Below are 22,611 nucleotides of genomic sequence, written 5' to 3' on the forward strand. Positions count from 1 at the left end.
TGTATATAAAAGCATAATTAAAATCATGGAAAACCATAACCAACCATTTAATATCAAAACCCCCAATTTATATTTGAAAACTAAAATCATACAATCAAGAGAAGCCCCAAATTGATCCTTTAGTTGAAACCCTACCTTCCCTTGCCAAAAAGCTCTTGAGAGAATTATGGAGTGTTTTTGAAAAGTTTCTAAGTGTTAATGAATGGAATAATAGGGTAAATAACCTCCCAATTAAGTTAGAAGTCGTGGGGCCTTATTAGGATAAGTGGGAAAATGTCCAAAATACCCCCACTTAAGCTGCACCATAATCCCATCACAGGGAGTACGACTGACCCAGATGAGTCGTACCTTTTGAACCAAGTGGTACCCTTCACTCGCACCCTAAGCATCAACCTTTGGATTAAACATCTTTCCAACATACGACTCATCCAACCAAGTAATATCCAAAGCATACGATTCGTACCTTTAACCCGTTCCCCTGGAAGATTTACACTGTCCACTATATGAGTCCTGAGTACGACTCGTACCCTAGCTTACAACTTATGGTGATCCACTCTCACTCATATCTAACCTAAGTAACCAAGTTTAAGATTAAGTTAAGGAACAAAATAATCTGAAATTACCAATACGACTCATACCCCTAAGTCGTATCCATTCCAGTAACCAAAATCCATCACACCAACCAACACTGGTCAGCATACAACTGGACCATACCATATGTACCCCAACATATAGCTTATACCCATGAGTTGTATTGGGTCTAGAGATTAGAATCCCAGGAAATTGTCTAAGGTTCAGAAACCAAAGTGTTTTAGTTTCCCCTACTAGGAACATTCATCCCCGAATGACGGACAAGGTAGGGTCAACCACGCGCACGAGTCATTTGTATTATGCTATCAAACATATTCCCAATCTTTAACAAAGTTCGAAAATAAAGAGGCAAAGATATTAATCTTTCCTTTAACAAACTCTAAAAATAAAGATGTGTTGAAGGCATATACCTTCTGTACGAATCCCAGGAGCAGAAAACAAATATAGATATTTGGATTTCATGTCCTCTTCTGCTTCCCATGTAGCTTCTTCCCCATTATGGTTCCACCAAAGAACCTTAACCGAAACCAAATCCTTGGTCCAAAGCCGACAAACCTACTTATCTAAGATCTCAACCGAGATTTCTTCATAAGATAAAGAAACGGTGAGACCCAATCCTTCCAAAGGAATAATAGAAGAAGGATCACCAACGAACTTTCTCACCATCAAAACATAAAAGACCAGATGATCCAAGCTCAAGATAAAAGGAAACTCCAGCTCATAATCCATATTACCGACTCTCTAAAAAATCTCATAAGGACCCATATACATGTAACGCCACAAAATCTGATTCCCGAGATGCCACATAGTGCTCCGAACTATAAGTAGTCCTGAGCTAACCCTGGCTACCTTATACTAAACCTGAATCTCGAAATAAGGGAATATGAATGTATAATAATAATAATAGATGCAAAATACTATCTGAATTATTTGATAATACTAATCTCATCAGTCCGATAAAGCAAATATTACAAATTTGAATACTAGCAACAAAAAGCTAAAATTGGATCTAGTAGTCCGATAAGCCTCTACTGATTGAATCTAGAGAGCCAATGGGACAGGCTCCAGCTGACTTAAACTGTCTGGAATGAATACTAAATCATCTACTAATAAACTAGAAATCTTAATCGCAAAGTTCCCAAAGTATGAGGACTCACCAACTGCAGGGGTGTAGATGAGATGCTTGAATCACTCATGCTAATGAGACTAAGCACCTGAACCTACATTATGAGACAATGTAGCACATAAACGTATATGTGGATCAGTACTTTGGGAATGTACTCAATATATGGGGGTGAATGTAATCAGTAAGCAATATCATCACAATTTATAAAATCATGTATGCTAAAGGTAAATGACTCACATAGGCTTGAGTAATCTGAAATCTGAAGATCATAAATTATGAATAGTAAAGCATATAATGAAAATCTTGTGAGTCATAACACTTAGTTCTAAAAATCTGTATTTTGTTCTTATTTTCAATTCATCTAGGCTAAGTGAAATCTGAAAACTTATTCTACATGGGAAAATACTTTATCTGAAGGGAGGTTCTCTTAACCGACATAAACCATGTGAGCATTCATGGAGTCCAACATTCTTGTCCCCCTAAGGAGGAATCCTCATGTTGGGGAGAAGAGACATACTCTTGCCAGGGAGTATAACCTATCTAAGTGATCACATATCTGTCATCCATATAAAAGTGGGAAAAATCGAAATCCTACATTGGTACATAGTTTTGGGGTATGAAACCATAGTAACGTACCCTTCTCGGTGCTAAATACTACTCCCATTAGATCTATATTCTCATTATGAGGGAAATCCACTTTTAAAATAGTCTAATGGCTTATAATGAAAAATCTAACTGTATATCTGCAAAGCTAAGTCTGTAATCTAAATCTGTAAAGTGGATTTTATATCTATTTTAAGACCAAAAGGTCAAATCTTTATCAATAATCGAAAAGGAATCTAGTCATAGGGTGCTTATAGCACAACAAAGCTCGAAATAGCAATCTTTAATTAGGGCTTAATGACCCATGCATCAAACTGATAATAAACATCAAAATGCTCATGCTCGATAATGTAAATATTGAAAATAAATTCAAAATCTAGAAATTTCTCTAATATGTATGAAAATATGAACATAATCATGTAATTCAACTTCAAAAACATTGGAAATCTCATAATCTCATAAATAGCAATATCGGGTATAACCCTAACTTCAATTTCATGGAAAATCGCATAAAATTCAGTAAATTTGTAATTAAAATAAGTTTTAGGCACAAGGATAAAAGGATTATCCTTGATGAAAACCCCACATACCTCAATTGATAAACTAGATGCTAAGACTTGAATATTGGATCACTATTGATGCTTTTAAAGTTGAATTCTTGTAGTTCTTGAGTTGGGAATCTTTAATCTTGAATTGCCTTGGAGAATCAATGGAGGAATTGGGTTTCTTGGAGAAGGACCTTTTGGTTTCTAGGGTTTTTCTTTTGAAAAGAATGATAAATAATGAACATAAAGTGCTTGGAATATGATTTAATTTTATGTTTTAAACGGATTGGGGCTGGGTAATTTACCAAAATACCTTCTTTAAACTCCTAAATGGACTGGAAAAATGTAACATTTTCTAAACTGGGTGGTCACCGCGACATGCCACAATTGCAGTGCCCTTTAGTTTGCCATTTTGGCCACTGGTGCGACCCGCCAGTATCGTGTTGGTCCACTGAAAATGGACAACTGGGAATTTGGACCTCTCCACGACGCGCCAAAGTCACAGAGTCTCACTGGAAATTCATAATTGTCATTTAAACCCTCTCCGCGATGCGCTAGTGGACGAAATGATGGTATTTTATAACTGAAACTTAAAATAGCCATAACTTCTCACTCGATTATCGAATTTGGGCGCATCTTATATCATTGGAAAGCTAATTAAATTTTCTACGCATTGGAGGGTCTAAAACTAGAAAATTATATATGTAAGAAAGGTCATCCTCTCTTGAATCCAACGCTTGATGTTCTCAATGCTAAGTTGAACTTGGGAAATGTACGGGGTGTTACAATACCTGGGCCTGAACTTCACCTTCTTGCCAAACTGCACTACTCCTTTCATGGGAGATACCTTGAGGAAAACCTTATCCCCACCTCAAACTCTAATTCTTTACGTCTAACATCTATATAGGACTTTTGGCGACTTTGGGCATCCTTAAGCTAATCTCAAATCACCTTCACCTTCTGCATCCTAATTGCCACCATACTCAATCATACAAGCCCAAAGCATATCCTCCAGTGTCTGAATAGTTCTCTCCGCTTGCCCATCCATCTGCGGATAAAAAACAGTACTCAAACTAATCTTAGTCCCCAACCCTTTCTGAACGGATCGCCAAAAGTGAGATGTAAATTGCGTACCACGATCAAAAATAATTGAAACAGGCACCCCATGCAGCTTAACAATCTCCTAAAGATACAACTTAGCCTAATCCTTCGCCGAGAAGGTAGTCCGTACTAGCAAAAAGTGCACAGACTTAGTCATCCTATCCATGATGAGACAAATCAAATAATATTGACTACGAGACTATGGAAGACTGGCACAAAGTCTATATTGATCACTTCCCACTTCTATTCAGGCAAATCAATTTCTGGATACAACTCTCTTAGCCTTATGTTCTCAACCTTAACCTATTGACACACCATGCACTTAGCCAAGAAATCATCCATATCCCTCTTCATGCCATTCCACTAACAAACTCCTTGAGATCATGATACATCTTAGTCGATCCCAGATGAACAACATAGAGCGACTGATGTACCTTATCCAAAATCCTTTGCTACAACCCATCGATACCAAAAACCCATAACCTCCTTTGGTTCCGTAGAGTACCATCACCGCTGATATCAAACACCACTACCTTTTGCTCACCAATGTCACTCTTGATTTTCATCAAGATAGGATCTAGCAATTGTTTCTCATTAATCTTTGAACTAAGAGACGATCGAACCACTTCTTGCACCACCACACCACCATCCTTAGAGTCCAAGAGGCGAACTCTAAGATTAGCCAAGCAGTGAATATCCTTCACCAATTCCCTCTTTCTTTCTTCCATATAAGCCAAACTCCCCATGGATAACCTGCTAAGAGCATCACCAACCACATTAACCTTATATAGGTAATAGTGAAGACTCGTATCGTAGTCCTTGAGAAGCTCAAGCTAGCTCCTCTACCTAAGATTAAGCTCTTTCTGAGTGAACACATACTGTAGACTTTTATTATTATAAAAGATATCCATGTGAACACCATACAAAAAATGCCACCATATTTTCAAAGGAAACACAACTACGAACATCTCCAAATCATGAGTAGGATAATTCCTCTCATGCACCTTCAGCTGCTTGGAAGAATAGGATATCACCTTCCTATGTTGGATCAAAAAACAACCAAGACCTATTCGAGATGTATCACAATAAACCACGACCCTATCATTGCCTTCTGACAAGGTCATAATTGGAGCCAAAGTTAACTTATCCTTCAACTTCCCAAAACTCCCTTCACAAGCATCTAACCAAGAAAACTTAACCTTCTTCTTAGTTAACTTAGTCAAAGGGGTAGCTATCAATGAAAATCTTTCCACAAAATGCTTATAATACCCGACTAAACTCAAGAAGCTCTGAATGTCGGATAGAGTCGTGGGTCAAGGCCACCTCTTCGCCATAGCAACCTTTTATGGATCCACCATGATCCCTTCACTAGAAATAATGTGACCCAAGAAATTTACAGTGTTCAACTAAAACTCACACTTGGAGAACTTGGCATACAATTGTTGTTCCTTAAAGGTCTACAACACTACACGGAGGTGATTAGCATCATCCACCTCACTCTTCAAATTGTCCAGAATGTCATCAATAAATACAATGATGAAGAGATCCAAATACCAATAAAAACCTTGTTCATCAGATCAATAAATGTTATCAAATCACTTCTCAATCCAAATGACATCACCAAAAACTCAAAGTGCACATACCAAGTATGAAAAGCCATTTTAGGGATATACACCTCCCTAATATTTAGCTGATGGTACTCGGACCAAAGATATATCTTAGAAAAGAACTTGGAACCTTGAAATTGGTCAAGAAGATCATTTATCCTTAGAAGAGGACACTTATTCTTGATCGTCACCTTGTTCAGCTGCCTATAACCAATGCACATCTGAAGGGAACTATCCTTCTTGCGTACAAACAACATCAGTGCACCCCAAGGAGCTATATTAGGATGAATAACCCCTTATCCAGAAGATCCTTAAGTTGCTCCTTAAGTTCCCTCAACTCAGCTGGAGCCATACTATATGAAGGAATAGAATTGGATGAGTCTCCAAAACCAAGTCAATACCAAACTCTATTTTCCTATCCGGAGGAACACCAGGAAGCTCATCCAAAAAGACCAATGAAAACTCATTGACCAATGGAACTGACTAGCAAGAAGGACCTTTTGAGTTAGAATATTTAACCCGACCAAGTGATAAAGACAACCTTTAGAGATTAACATTCAAGCTCTAAGATAAGAAATAAACCTCCCCCAAGGAGCTAAAGAAACACCCTCCCACTCTATAACCAGTTCACCTAGGAACCTAAAGATCACCCTACAGGTCTGACAATCCAAGGATGCATAACAAGAATGCAACCAATCCATCCTCAGAATAACATCAAAATTTACCATACCTAACTCAAACAGATCCACTAAGGTCTGTTTGCCACCAATAGATACCACACACCCCTTATAGACTCTCTTAGCAATAACCAAGTCACCTACTGAGGTAGAAATAAAAAAAGGATATGAAAGAACTTTTGGATCAAAACCAAAAGATATAGCCACATAAGGAGTCACATAGAAGAAAGTAGACTCCAGATCAAGCAAATAATATACTTCATAAGAGCAAAGTTATAACGTACCAGTAACGACATTAGGTGATGCCTTGGATTCCTATTGAGATGCCAAAATGTACAACCTATTTCGACCAATACTAAAACCAAGAGCAGTAACAGAAGTAGATGTAACACCACTAGGTGTAAGAGTAGAAGATGAAGCCCAAGGAATCTTATTCACCCCGTAGCAACCTAATAAAATGGATAATCCTTGAGATGATGTCCTACCTAGCCATACTTAAAATATTTGTTCCTTCCTTCATCGCAATAACCCTAATGAGGATGACCATAGAACTGACAAGTAAGGCATGAAGAAACTGACTGACCTCTGCTTGCCTGAGATTGGGCACCCTGTACCTAAAAAATATCGCCATTATGATGAATCATGTTGCTCAAATGCAAGGAGCACTAGTAGGAGAGTAGGAACTAGAACTTCCCTAATTTTTTTATACCACTTGCCACCATCTCACCACCCTGAGACTGAGCATCTCCCAGTTCAGAAAACCTATTCCTATTTCCCTTCCTATCACTAAACTCTACCTACTTCATTTATTAATCCTCCACTTATTGTATTTGAATAGTCAAGCTAGAGATTTCTAAGTCTTTAATCACCAAGGTAGTGTTTCTCTCTAAAATCAAATCCAGATTCAACTGAAAAGTGAATTTCCTTATCCTAGTCATATGTCAGCCACTAAATCAGGAGCATACATTGACAATTGATGAAACTTCAAGGTATATTCCTTGAAAGACATCCTCCCCTTCTTGAGGTTCACAAACTACTCCATATTTATTTCCCTAAACTCTTAGGGAAAGAAACGATCCAGAAAAGCACCAGAGAAAGCATCCCATAAGGATGACTCCTCTACATCTCCTCGATGCCTATCCCACTCTTTATACCACTGATATGCAATCTCTTTGAGATGATAAGATACAAAGCTTACCCCCTCCATATTGGTAGCCTACATCACCCAAAATATCTTTTACATTTTATCCAAAGAATCCCTATGGACCCTCTTCCACCTTCACTCCAGAAAAAGTAGGAGGACTCATCTTCATAAATTGGCCAACCCTTGTAGCCTCAGCAAACAAAGCACCAGACATGTCCTACTCAGCCTGAGCAATAACCAATTTAGTAATAGCATAAATAGACTGACAAAATTCCCCATTAGTTACCTCACCTTAAGAAGGACTAGTAGCAACTAGTGGACCTCCATAACTATCAGGGAAAGGACCATAAAATCAAAGATAAATCCCAAAATAGGATGCACCCCTTCAGCATTACCCTAAATGGTATAGAAAAATTTTCTTGTGTTCCAAATCTACGAGGCATGATCTAAAATATGAATAAACAAGGATTAGAAAAGATTCTAGGACAGAGACTCCAAGCTTGAAAATAGAATACAAAGAAAGTGAGACATTTCTAAATGCTTTGTAGCCTCTTTCTTATGAGTGTGGCATACTATAAATACCTGAAAGAGACTCTACTCGACATGACTTTATGGACTCCCAATTGACCATGAACCTAGGCTCTGATACCAAATTGACACGACCTACCCTGGGGCCTTATCATAAAGGGCATCCCATGTTCGACCAGGGCTAGAGACCACCTATGTTACCCAACCCAACCTCCAGCCACTTGCCCTAAGTTGGATAAATTTCAAGCATGTAATAAGATTGTGTAATAACTTACATAAAAATTCTGGGATAAGATCACAACTGTGACCGGCCCAACTGAGTCCAACCATACATTACCAATAATCTAACCATACCAAACCAAACCAAAATAAGGGCCATAACCAAGGATATTCCAAAACATAATATAATAAATCCCAAAATAAAAATATGATGGAACAGTGAGAAATTATGTCAGATAATGCCAGCCTCAACACCAATACTAATGCTAAGGATGACACCTATACTGATCCCGCCCATTACAACCCATAGAAGTACCACAATGCCTCTAACCAAAAGAGTAATAAAGTCTAGCTAGGACATGCCCCCAACCATTAGCCAAAACCAATATCCAAAATAATATGACCACTAACATGATCTCAAGGTAAGGATAAAATAATATCATTTATGAAACCAAGTAAAACCATCCATATACACACAACCATACACATATATATAACTATATCGGGAAAAGGGATCGGGTTTAGAATGCCTTTAAAAACTTTACCCAGGTTGTATAACTTTGCCGTACTAAACCATCCACGAGCTATATGGGTTCAGCTCTCCATACTGAAAGGGTCCCATTGCATGTAGTCGCACGACAAAGGAAAAAACCCTTGGGATGACTAGTATATACCCAAAATATAGTATGATATCATACACATGATCACCAAGACCAACCTCATATCAAAAAATATGAGTTTTCAATTTTGGTCGCCCCGAGACCTCCACCTTCTATGGTTTTGCTACACATCCCGTTATTATTGCCCAAATAAAACCAATTTCCAAATAACCATTTTTTCATTTATTAACCAAGACCATTGATATTGGTATCGCCATACCAACCCTTACTTGCAAGTATCATCCATAGACAACTATTTATAGATTTAAGAGAACTTTCAAATGCCATCCCATTACCATATTAAACAACTTGGGGGATTCCATGTACCCCTCAAGCATAACCATTATCCATTTACCATTCCAAGCCATCTAAACCATGCATAATTCCCTTATCATGTTTTAAAACAAGCAAGATTTCTATTAAAGGTGGTCAATGCAATGATCATATCTTTATAAGCATTTTGTCAAACACATTAGGGGCATAATATGACCAAAACCAATTCCAATTACTATTAAATCATTCCTATATAATCCAATTATCCAAAACCACCATTAATGTATATAAAATCATAATTAAAACCATGGAAAACCATAACCAACTATTTTACATCAAAACCCTTGATTCATATTTGAAAACCAAAATCATACAATAAATGAAATTGTGGAAACATTCAAAAAACAATTCCTTTAGATAAAATTAATAATGAGGGAAGAGAACATGCCTTAAACCAAGATAATGACAGAAATAAATCACCAAGACAAGCCCCAAATTGATTCTTTAGTTGAAACCCTAGCTTCCCTTTCCCAAAAGCTCTTAAGAGAATTATGAATTGTTTTTGAAAAGTTTCTAAGCGTTAATAATGGAATAATAAGGTAAATAACCTCCCAATTAAGTTAGAAGTCATGGGGTTTTATTAGGATGAGTGGGAAAATGTCTAGAATACCCCCACTTAAGTTACACCAAAATCCTACCATAAAGGTATGACTGACCCAGACGATACGTACTCTCCGATACGAGTGGTACCCTCTACTCATACCCTACGCCTCAACCTTTGGATCAAACATTTTCCATCATAAAACTCATACAAAAAATTCATATCCAAAGCATACAATATGTACCTTTTACCCATACCCCTGGCAGATTTAAACCCAAGGAAGATTTAGACATTGTCCACTATACGAGTCCTGGGTAAGACTCATACCCTAGCTTATGACTCATGGTGATCCACTTGTACTCTGATTAAACCCAAATAACCAAGTATAATATTAAGTTAAGAAACCAAATAATCTGTAACCACCAATACGACTCGTAACCCTAAGTTGTATCTATTCCAGTAACCAAAATCCATCCCACCAACCAACACTAGTTAGCATACGACTAGACTATACCATCCGTACCCCCACCACATGGCTCATACCTATGAGTTGTATTGGATCCAGAGATCAAAATTCCAGAAAATTTTATAAGGTCCAGAAACCAAGAGGTTTCATGAATACACTTGCGGCTTTCATAGACTTAATGAACAGAGTGTACAAGTAGTACCTAGACATATTCATCATAGTATTCATAGATGACATCCTCATCTATTCTTGTAGTGAAGGTGATCATGCATACTATTTGAGGATTTTTTTGTCGACTCTTAAGGAACACCAATTATTTGCTAAATTTAGAAAGTGTGGATTCTGGTTGAGACCAGTAGCTTTCCTTGGTCACATCATTTTCTATGATAGCATTTGAGTTGACCCTCAAAAGACCACAGCAGTAAGAAATTAGACTTAGTCCATCTCTCCATCAGACATCAGGAGTTTCTTAGGTTTAGCCAATTACTACAAATAGTTCGTTGAGAGATGTTATTCTATTTCTTATCCCATGTCTTGATTGACTTATAAGAAAGTCAAGTTTCAGTGGTTAGATTATTGTGATAAGAGTCTTTAGGAGTTGAAAACTCAACTCACTTCTGCCCCAGTCTTGACTCTACTAAAGGATTCACTTAGGTTTATAGTGTATTATGATATTTCCAAATCTGGTCTTGGTTGTGTGTTGATATAGTGAGGTAAGGCCATAGCTTGTGCCTCTAGATATCTCAAACCCCATAAGAAAAATAACCCAACTCATGACCTCGAATTGGCAGTAGTTGTTTTTTCCTTACAAAGTTGGAGGCATTACCTTTATGGGGTTTATATTGATGTGTTTACTGATAAAAAGAGTTTATGTATGTCTTGATGTAGAAAGACCTAAATATTCATCAGAGAAGGTGGCTTGAATTGTTAAAAGGCTATGATATGGGTGTGTTGAATCACCCAAATAATGTGAATATTGTGGTTGATGCCCTTAGTAGGTTGTCATTGAAAGTGTTGCTTATGTAAAGGATGATAAGAAAGAATTAGTCTGTGAAGTTCATCATCTTGCTAGATTAGGAGTTTTGTTGGTTGATTCAATTGAAGGTAGTATATGGGTTAAAAGTGGTTTGGAGTCTTCATTGGTTTTCGAGGTTAAGGAAAAGTAAGACAGGTTTCTCCTAAGGGGGAGATGGTGTACTTCATTGTCAAGATAGGTTATGCGTACCTAATGTGGATAGTTTGAGACAGCAAATATCAGTAAAAGTGCATGGTTCGCGATATTCTATTCAGCCAGAATCCACTAAGATGTACCATAACTTATGGAAAATAAATTGGTGGAATGGTAAGAAGAAGAATATTGCAAAATTTATAGCTAAGTTTCCAAATTATCAGTAGGTTAAGGTTAAGCATCAAAGGCCTAGTGTTATGATTCAAGAGTTCAGCATCATTACTTGGAAGTGGGAAGTGGTAAACATGGATTTTGTTATAGTATTACTTTGTATGTGTCATCAGCGTGATTATATTTAGGTCATAATGGAAATAATGACTAAGTCAGCCTATTTCTAGATAGTTCATACTTCCTATTCAATCGAAGAATATGCTAGACTCTATCTCAAGAAGTTAGTAAAGCTATATAGGGTTACTGTGACCATAATTTTAGATAAGGTTATCCAATCCACCTCTTATTTTTGGAAGTCATTCTAAAAGGTTCTTGGTACTCAAGTTCACCTCAGTACAGATTTTTCTCCACAAACAGATGTCTAGGAAGATAAGACCATTCACACCTTAGAGGACATATTGAAGTCTTATGTTATCAACTTCAAGGGTAGTTAGATGATCACTACCTCTGATTGAGTTTACCTACAACAATAGTTATCACTCATAGATTCATATGGATCCATTTAAGGCTCTAAGATAGGAGTTATAAATCTTTTATTAGTTAGTTTGAAGTGGCTGAGGTTACTCTGATAGGGCCAAAATTAGAATATGAGGCAATGGATAAAGTACAGCTGATCCTAGAAAGCCTAAAAATAGCCCAAAGTCATTAGAAATCCTAAGCGAATGTGAAGAGAAGAGAGCTTGAATTTGATGTTGGTGATTTGGTAAGAAAGGGAAACTCAATCCCTATTATGTTGGCCCATATAGGATTATGAACCGTTTTAAGAAGTGTAAGACCCTGCATTTTTGGACTAGTCTTTGAACTGTCATTCTTACATGTATAAGTTATAATCTAGAAGATTCTAATGTGAATCTAAGTTTCATGATCTTCATCCTCGTGTTTTATGTGATTTCATGAAAAATGTTCATAGCAATGACTTAGAACAAAATTGAGCTAAGATCATTTGATTCGTCCAAGATTTGGTATTCGATTCTACAAGGGTATACTTTAAATATGTATAACTTTTGATATACATAGAATTTTTTAGCTCAAGACACACCAAATTGTAGATAATTAAATCATATTTCCAATGATACCAATTTCTCCTAAATCTGATACTCAAGCAAAAAGTTACAGCGATTTTCATGATAGGCAGTAAGCCGAGGCGATATGCCCACGCTGCCCAAGTTATTGCATCGGGATAGGTAAGGCATCACGGGCTCTAATCCCCCGGGCTAAATAGTCTGGTGCCTTGTACATACCCCAGTTGTTTTAAACTCCTTGAGGGTCAAGGGGCACTTTGGTCCTTACTCCTCAACCCCTAAACGTCCAAGGGATGATTTAAAGCATCCAATAGGGCATTATTTGCCTATCTTCTTCAAGATTTGCTCTCAAGAAACCCTCATACTCTCCCATGAACAAGTTTCAAGGTTTTTCTCTCAAGAAAACAAGGATTCAAGCTTCAAATTCATGATTTCTTCAATAATCCATCGAATTAAGGTATGTGGGAGTTCATCCATGGGTCCCCTTTCACCCATGGAGCCCAAAAACCCTTTTCTTTAAGGAGTTGATGGGACATGTCCCCAACTAACTCCAACTACTGAAATAAAGTGAAAACTGAAATAGAAATGAAATCATCATGTCCTCGAAGGATGTGGACTCATGTCTAACTCTGACTGCTGATCCTGGAATCTACTACTGATTTGGAGCTCATGCCTCTGAACCTATGGTGTAACATAAGATAAACCACCATAGCGCAAATGCGTTAGTAAGTTTGAATATACTGAGTATACGAGTGAGGTAGGCTAAATGCAAAGGGTTATATGCATGGACAATACCGACTGATATGAACGTGAGAGTACATACATGCATACATAACTATAACTGAACTCGTGGAGATGCGGACTACTGAGTCTGAATACTGATAACATGAGTGTACTAATAATGAGATTCTGAAAGATTGAGTTTAATGATATTGATATGTAAATCACTAATAAGTGATGGATCTGATACCGTATTACTGAATACTAAGAAATTAATATTGCATTATTGATAAATGAATGATTATTTCTGACAGTTCGAATTATGAAGAACTGGTCTGATTGATTGTATCTGATAGTCCTAAAACTGAATACTGATAGCATGAGTTCTAATAACAATTGTGATTGATAGAATAAGTGACTATATCTCACAGTCCATAAATCTAAAGAAAACTATCTGAGTTTCATTTTATTTCTGAGTTGGCTATATCTAACAGCCCTGATATACTGAAATCTGAAGAGCTATCTTAGTTCTTTACAGAGATTGGGTAGCTATAGCTGATAGTCCTGAAATCTGTAACTGAAACTGTGGGAAGTAGTTATCTAACCGACATGCCCCAAATACGCTATAATAGCTAAGCTGGGGTCCAATCTCTACCCCGACTGGAGGGGTGTCAATACCGCGCCACTGGTAAGGACAACTGTGAGAACCCTATACTGGCAGGTACTCAATGAAAACAGTGGGAACCCTAAACTAACAAGTTAAGACACCTCATCAACCCTAATCTGACAGGTTAAGATGTCTCAACCTACGCTGGCTACGTAGTTCTGGAACACAAGGATTGCTACTAAGAATCACACCCTGAACTAGTAGGTGAGTTCCCATCCTTGGGTTCACTTGGTGCTAACCTCTACTCCTATCTGAAGGACAGTGAACTGAATAACTAAGCTGAACTGAATAACTGAACTGAACTAATTAGCTGAACTGATACTGATTAACTGGACTGATACTAGTGGTACTGTTTAGCAGAGCTAAACTAAGTTTACTGGATTTCAATGACTTATGAAATGTACTGAGTTCAGAGGTTACTACACTACTGAGATTACTGATATTTCTGAGTTTTCCTGAGTCACATAACTGACTGAATTCTATAGATCATGGCTTGACTGAGAGTATCGTGAAAACATGACATGGCTTTAGGCACAGAGCTATATTTTTCGGGTACAAGTACCCCCAGGACTCAATGGAAGGAAATTGACATAACTTGAATTTCTTGAGTACACGACCATCAATAAAAATCCATAATACATGAGTGGGAGATTTCATGAAGTACATGGTCATCATAATATCTATCATGAATAGGAATGCTTATAATCAAGTCATAAATCTCATATTCTAATATCATGGGCATTCCGACAACATATACTATTCATAGCAATCGCATGGAAACCATTCAAGCGTAAGGGAACGGCAACATGTAATGTTTAGTTCATATTGTAATGATTTGGGGATATTATACTTCATGTGTTTATTCAACATCTCAAACATGGTAGGGAAAGCATGGATATATTTTGTGTACATAATTTATATCTCCATTATCATACATGCTTTATACCACAACAATAACAACACATAATTTGCATGGAAATTCATATTAGAGTGTATGACTAACATGAACTTGTTATTTAGATATCATGAAATCATATAAATATGAAGTTCTAACATACTAGATATTTTATCGAACACCTTGCATGCATTTTTTAAGGCATAGGTGGATTTCATACTTGCATTCTATCAATCCATCTAAAGATCATGTTTTTCAACTAACAACATAACTTTCATGAGATATACAGTCACGATACTATTATATAGAAAAAAAACAAGCATCAACATGGGTATGATCATATCACCACAATCAACCAAGCTTTTATATTTTAAAGATTGATTCTTGAACTCCACGGATAAAAGGAATTCGTGGATAAACACTACGAATACCATGGAAGGAAGGTTCTTGATGATTGATGGAGGAATTTCCTTGAAATTGGATCTTCAAGCTTAATTATACAACCCTAGTTGTTTTTCCCTTTTAGTGCTCTTGGATGATGAGCTTTAAGATGTTAATAGGGTTGTAATGTGTTTAGAAGCTATATATTTCGTAGGGTTAAGTTTAAGGACGTGTAAGGAGTGTTAAAAGAATTAATTACCCTCAAAATAACTCTCAAAATAACTCAAAACGGAGTGTTTTTGGCACTTAAAATTGACTTAGGCGGCGCCTAACCAATCGCCTAAGTTTGGTTGGGCGGTGCCTAACCAATCGCCTATCCTTACTGTCTCTCACAAAAATGGGCATAACTTTTCACTTGGGTATTGGATTAAGGAAAAATAGGTATCGTTGGAAAGATAATTCTATTCTCTACAATTTAGTGGGTCTAAATCAGCCAAAATACCATATTAACATCGATTTATACTCATTCAAAGATGACCCTTGCAAAATTGAACACTAAAACTTGATGGATTCAAAAACTCTTAGCTTGTATTACCTTAAGTGACTCATATGAACATGATTAATGTATCATAAGCTATCTTATCGCTAGGATACTCATTGTAAGTCATGCACTAAAATTCTACTCAGAGGATAAGAGGTTTCATACGTAGGAAAAATGGTTCGTCTCCTAGCTTAGAAACATACAGGGTATTACAATATCTCCCTCTTAGGAACATTCTTCCTCGAATGGAAATTAACTGAAGCGAGAGAGATGATAATATAAAGTACGTATAAGACATACACTACTAAAACATGGGTTCATGACTAGCATGACTTAAAACTGAGCACAACATACTGAACATGCATATCTGATGCATGGGAAGCTGATTCATGAATATAAGACTGAGGATTCTAAAAAAGTAAGTTTTCTCAAAATGAGAATGCATATCTAATGCACAACTGAAAGGCTAAATCCATGCATACCTGATCCATGATTATATGACTGACATAATACGTGAATGCATGACTGAAAGTACTAATGAGCTGATCACACATATCTGATGCGTGAATTCATGACTAAACTTACTCATGAACATGCAATGGTAAAGGTATCAAGTTTGAACTAAAAACTGAGCATGGAACTGAATACCAAGTTTGGCACTGAAATATGAACATGAGAACGAGTAAGTTTAAGGAAAACTGTTACCTTGAACTGATAATACCGATAAGTTTGAGATTAATTACTCCATATGCATGATCGAAAACATGAGAACATAACTAAGTCTAGGAAGTGGTAGATATACTGAATATCATGATCTGAACTGAATCTTGAAAACATGGCATACGACTGAAGTTGGAGTTTGAGGGTTAACTTATGAGTACCCCTTCTCCAAACTGGATTCATCAAAAGAAAATAGAGAAGCATGTTTATGTCATGAAATTTTAGGGGTATGATGTATCTCCCCCTTGGGACACTATCTCCCTCAAAGAATACTGACTTGGATGAGCTACTGAGGGAAATTGAGGCAATGCACAAGACACCTAGGAACTGAGTCATGACTGAATAGCTAGAATCTGAAAATAAGACATAATACATGAACTGAGCTGAACACGAGTGCATAAATAAACTAACTTATCTGATTAACTGAATAACTAATAGCTGAATACTGGATCTGCAAAGCTAAATTATACTTAGTCTGAATAGCTGGGCTAAGATTTTTGAGTTTTATGCATAGAAGATAAGGACTAACTAAGTAGAATGAGGTATCTGAGCATGGATTCATAAAGTTTGTATTATTTTCAAATGCGAGACCAAGCGTACAACATGGCTCTGAGGTATTCTATAAATTGGGGTACTGAAACACTGATAACTGAGTACTGACAACCTGAATGCTATGGTCAAGCATGTCCGGAACAGAACTGAGTTTCAAAACTGGTTACTGAACTGAAGATGACATTATAACTAAGCCTATAGCTAGTACAGAAGTACTAAATTCAAGGACTGAACACTAATTACTGAGTGCTGGATACTAAAACTATAATTGAGTTGGCAATTGAGTTTTTGATGGCTACATGCTGGGGACTAACATAAGTCAAGGATCTAAATGTACACTTACACTGTGTACTTTCCCAACTTCTAAATACGATCCCTTGTTATACGTTTACTTGTACATTTATCATGACATTCAAGCCTATCTTCACAACTACACCCTCGTGCAAAGTAAGCATGCAACAATCTTCTCTTATCTAAATAACTGCTCATCACTACACTGTTCCATAAGAAGAGCTAAATAGAGGAGTAAATCAGGAGGACCTAAAACATGAATTAATACAAACTAAACTTGACACATGACTGAAACTTGAGGAATAAAATATCAATAGTTTGGATTTACCAATAAGGTCTGAACTGAGGATATACATGACATAGTCTAAATGTATCTGATCTGTAGGGGCATAGCATGAGTCATGGAAGCTAAGTATACTGGAAAGCATGATATGCGTACATGAGTCATGAGCTGCATGACCTAAGTCTAGAGTTTTCTGTACTCGTGGGACATGATTCGAATACTGAGAGAGCTCGAACTGAACCCCTGATACTAGGAACTGAACACATAATCCCATGGAAAGTGTGTGAAAGTAGATTGTTCTCATGGAACATGACTCGTACTGTGGAGTAAAAGGGACTCTTTATGCTGGAAATTGACTTTATACATGATTATAGTTTGTGACCATAGAGTTGGTATGCAATGCCTGAGTTGGTTTTGTGATAGCTGAAGTGAAAAACTCTGCACTGAGATGAGAATGGGTCTGGAATTGTCTTCCCTTACTGCTTTCTATACATATTGGCTCCACTACTGCATCTGGGGCCTGGCTTAGGTACTTGATCTACCATCACATACCTACATTATGTTCAACACCTGTCTCTCTTACCAAATACATTATCTGATTGTATTTCCTCATATACTGCTAATATCATATTCACACCTTCATGCTTAATTTTGAGTCAATAAACTTAAGTGTTTAGCTCGTACTGTTTAAGCCTACTGATCTAATCCCCATGAATACATAATCTGATCAAATAGAATAATACTATCCCAACTCTACTACTGCTAAACTTCTGGGTTCAAGAATGAGTTCTCATGATCATGAATAAAATCTGTATGACCTTGGAACAATAATGAACTGATGGGCTACTGTTTGAGTCTGTTGCTAATCTCATAACTAACCGTAGGGACTGTCTAAGAAAGCCCTGTCTTTAGGACTTTGAACTTCACTGTTTCTATTACCTTGAAAGTAAGGTAAAGTGAACATGAGGGGTGCATGATATGAATCTACATGGTTTCCTTAAATAAACTTTCTATAGCACGATCTTGAGACATGAAAGAAGGGAAACTGTTCCTAAAACATCTCATAGCCTCTTGCACATAAGTGTGGTACACAACACGCCCATGTACTAGACTCTACTTGATGCAGCTTTCAAACTTCCTAGGACACTGTTGAACCTTAGGCTCTGATACTAAGTTTGTAATGCCCCAATTTTCTGAACCGAAATGCTACACGGTGCTCATGACCCCAAAGGACCACAAGCTAACCCATGACTAATATATGTACCTGTAAACTGCATAATATCTCATAAAATATGCAAAAATATAAAATGTAAGGTCATAAGGTTCAATACTAATACATATTTGAAAAATATGGTATAACAATACCAAAAAGGAACATAAATACTGAAGTCTGAACATCTAATCTGATATCTAGTCTGAAAGCCTCTAACTGAACTGAATAAAGAATTGATGGGACATGTCCCCAACTTACTCCAACTACTGAAATAAAGTAAAAACTGAAATAGAAATGAAATCATCATGTCCTCGAGGGATGAGGACTCACGTATAACTCTGACTGCTGATCCTGGAATCTACAGATGATTTGGAGCTCGTGCCTCTGAACCTATGGTGTAACATAAGAGAAAGCACCATAGCGCAAATGCGTCAGTACTTCTGAATGTGCTGAGTATACGAGTGAGGTAGGCTAAATGCAAAGGGTTATATGTATGGACAATACCGACTTATATGAACGTGAGAGTACATACATGCATACGTAACTGTAACTGAACTCGTGGAGATACGGACTACTGAGTCTGAATACTGACAACATGAGTGTACTGATAATAAGATTCTGAAAGACTGAGTTTATTGATATTGACATGTAAATCACTAATAAGTGATGGATCTGATACTGTACTAATGAATACTAATAGACTGATATTGCATTACTGATAAATGAATGATTATTTTTGACAGTTTGAATTATAAAGAACTGGTCTGATTGATTGTATCTAATAGTCCTGAAGCTGAGTACTGATAGCATGAGTTCTGATAATTGTTCTAATTGATAGCATAAGTGACTATATCTCACAGTTCATAAATATGAAGGAAACTATCTGAGTTCCATTCAATTTTTGAGTTGACTGTATCTGACAGCCCTGATATATTGAAATCTGAAGAGCTATCTAAGTTCTTTACTGAGACTGGGTAGCTATAGCTGACAGTCCTGAAATCTGTAACTAAAACTATGAGAAGTAGTTATCTAACCGACATACCCCAAATACGCTATAATAGCTAAGCTGGGGTCCATCTCTGCCCCGGCTGGAGGGGTGTCAAGACCGCGCCACTGGTAAAGACAGCTATGAAAAACCTATACTGGCAGGTAATCAATGAGAATGGTGGGAACCCTAAACTAAAGGGTTAAGCCACCTCACCAACCCTAATATGACGGGTTAAGATGTCTCAACCTACACTGCTACGTAGTTCTGGAACATAAGGATCACTACTAAGAATCACACCCTGAACTAGCGGGTGAGTTCCCATCCTTGGATTCACTCGGTGCTAACTTTTACTCCCATCTGAAGGACACTAAACTGAATAACTAAGCTGAACTGAATAACTGAACTGAACTGATTAGCTGAACTGATACTGATTAACTGGACTGATACTAGTGGTATTGTTTAGCAAAGCTAAACTAAGTTTACTGGATTCCAATGACTGACGGAATGTACTGAGTTCTGAGAACTGGTTGAGAGTATTGAAGTTACTAAGATTGACTGTGAATACTGAGGTTGCTGAGGCTACTGAGCACTGAGATTACTGAGATTACTGAGATTACTGAGATTACTGAGATTTCTGAGTTTTCCTGAGTCACATGACTGACTGAATTCTATAGATCATGGCTTGACTGAGAGTATCGTGAAAACATGACATGGCTCTAGGCACACAACTATATTTTTTGGGTACAAGTACCCCCAGGACTCAATGGAAGGAAACTAACACAACTTGAATTTCTTGAGTACACGACCATCAATAAAAATCCATAATACATGAGTGGGGGATTTCATGAAGTACATGGTCATCATAATATCTATCATGAATAGGAATGCTTATAATCAAGTCATAAATCTCATATTCTAATATCATGGGCATTCCGACAACATATACTATTCATAGCAATCGCATGGAAACCATTCAAGCATAAGGGAACGGCAACATGTAACGTCTAGTTCATATTGTAATGATTTGGGGATATTATACTTCATGTATTTATTCAACATCTCAAACATGGTAGGAAAAGCATGGATATATTTTGTGTACATAATTTATATCTCCATTATCATACATGTTTTATACCACAACAATAACAACACATAATTTGCATGGAAATTCATATTGGAGTGTATGACTAACATGAAATTGTTATTTAGATATCATGAAATCATGTAAATATAAAGTTCTAACATACTACGCATTTTATTGAACAGCTTGCATGCATTCTTTAAGGCATAGATGGATTTCATACTTGCATTCTATCAATCTATCTAAAGATCATGTTTTTCAACTAACAACATAACTTTCATAAGATATACAGTCACGATACTATTATATAGCAAAACAAACAAGCATCAACATGGGTATGATCATATCATCACAATCAACCGAGCTTTTTTATTTTAAAGATTGATTCTTGAACTCCACGGACGAAAGGAATCCGTGGATAAACACTACGCATACCTTGGAAGGGAGGTTCTTGATGATTGACGGAGGAATTTCCTTGAAATTGGATCTTCAAGCTTAATTATGCAACCCTAGTTGTTTTTCTCTTTTAGTGCTCTTGGATGATGAGCTTTGAGATGTTAATAGGGTTGTAATGTGTTTAGAAGCTATATATTTCGTAGGGTTAAGTTTAGGGACGTGTAAGGAGTGTTAAAAGACTTAATTAACCTCAAAATAACTCAAAACGGAGTGTTTTTGGCACTTGGAATTGACTTAGGCGGCGCCTAACCAATCGCCTAAGTTTGGTTGGGCGGTGCCAACCAATCGCCTATCCTTACTGTCTCTCACGAAAATGGGCATAACTTTTCGCTCGGGTATTGAATTAAGGCGAAATTGGTTTCGTTGGAAAGATAATTCGATTCTCTACAATTTGGTGGGACTAAATCAGCCAAAATACTATATTAACATCGAGTTATACTCGTTCAAAGATGACCCTTGCAAAATCGAATACTAAAACTTGATGGATTCAAACACTCTTAGCTTGTATTACCTTAAGTGACTCATATGAACATGCTTAATGTATCATAAGCTATCTTATCGCTAGGATACTCATTGTAAGTCATGCACTAAAATGGTACTCACAAGATAGGAGGTTTTATACGTAGGAAAAATGGTTCGTCTCCTAGCTTAGAAACATACGGGGTATTACAATTTTTCATTTCATATCAGTTTGGGTGATAGCTTACTTGTCAAGACTCACCGCGACAAGTGTCATCATGACCCTTGATTTTGGGTCGTGACAATATGTATCTCAACTTGTCGTCCCTTTGTACTTCGTTATATCTTTTAGATAGTTTGAATTTTGCATGTATTAGTAATGTATCAGTACTAATTAATTATGTGTATTAGTTTTATTTTTTATCCTACAAAAGATAATATATTGATCCCCTCATATTTATACATGCATTAATTATGCAGGTTGTTAAATTATAAATTATCATCATATTAATTTTATACATGATACTTACTTTCTAATTAGCTACGAACATTGTATTACGTATACAGAATTAACACATAAATAAATTATCTCTTTACTAACTACCACACGATCTCTTAGTGTTCATTTGGTATGCAGAATTGAATAAACAAGAATATGGGATAGCTATTTCATCTTCTATATGGAATATAACTAATCTCACTATTTAAGTTCCTAATCCTACCAAACAAATACGGGATAAAATAATCTCACATTTTATCTCATAAAATTGCTAAAGCATAGCTAGAGTTTAGACGGTGCTGAT

This window comes from Capsicum annuum, chromosome 12 (assembly GCF_002878395.1).
Source record: "Capsicum annuum cultivar UCD-10X-F1 chromosome 12, UCD10Xv1.1, whole genome shotgun sequence".
Lineage (NCBI taxonomy): Eukaryota > Viridiplantae > Streptophyta > Magnoliopsida > Solanales > Solanaceae > Capsicum > Capsicum annuum.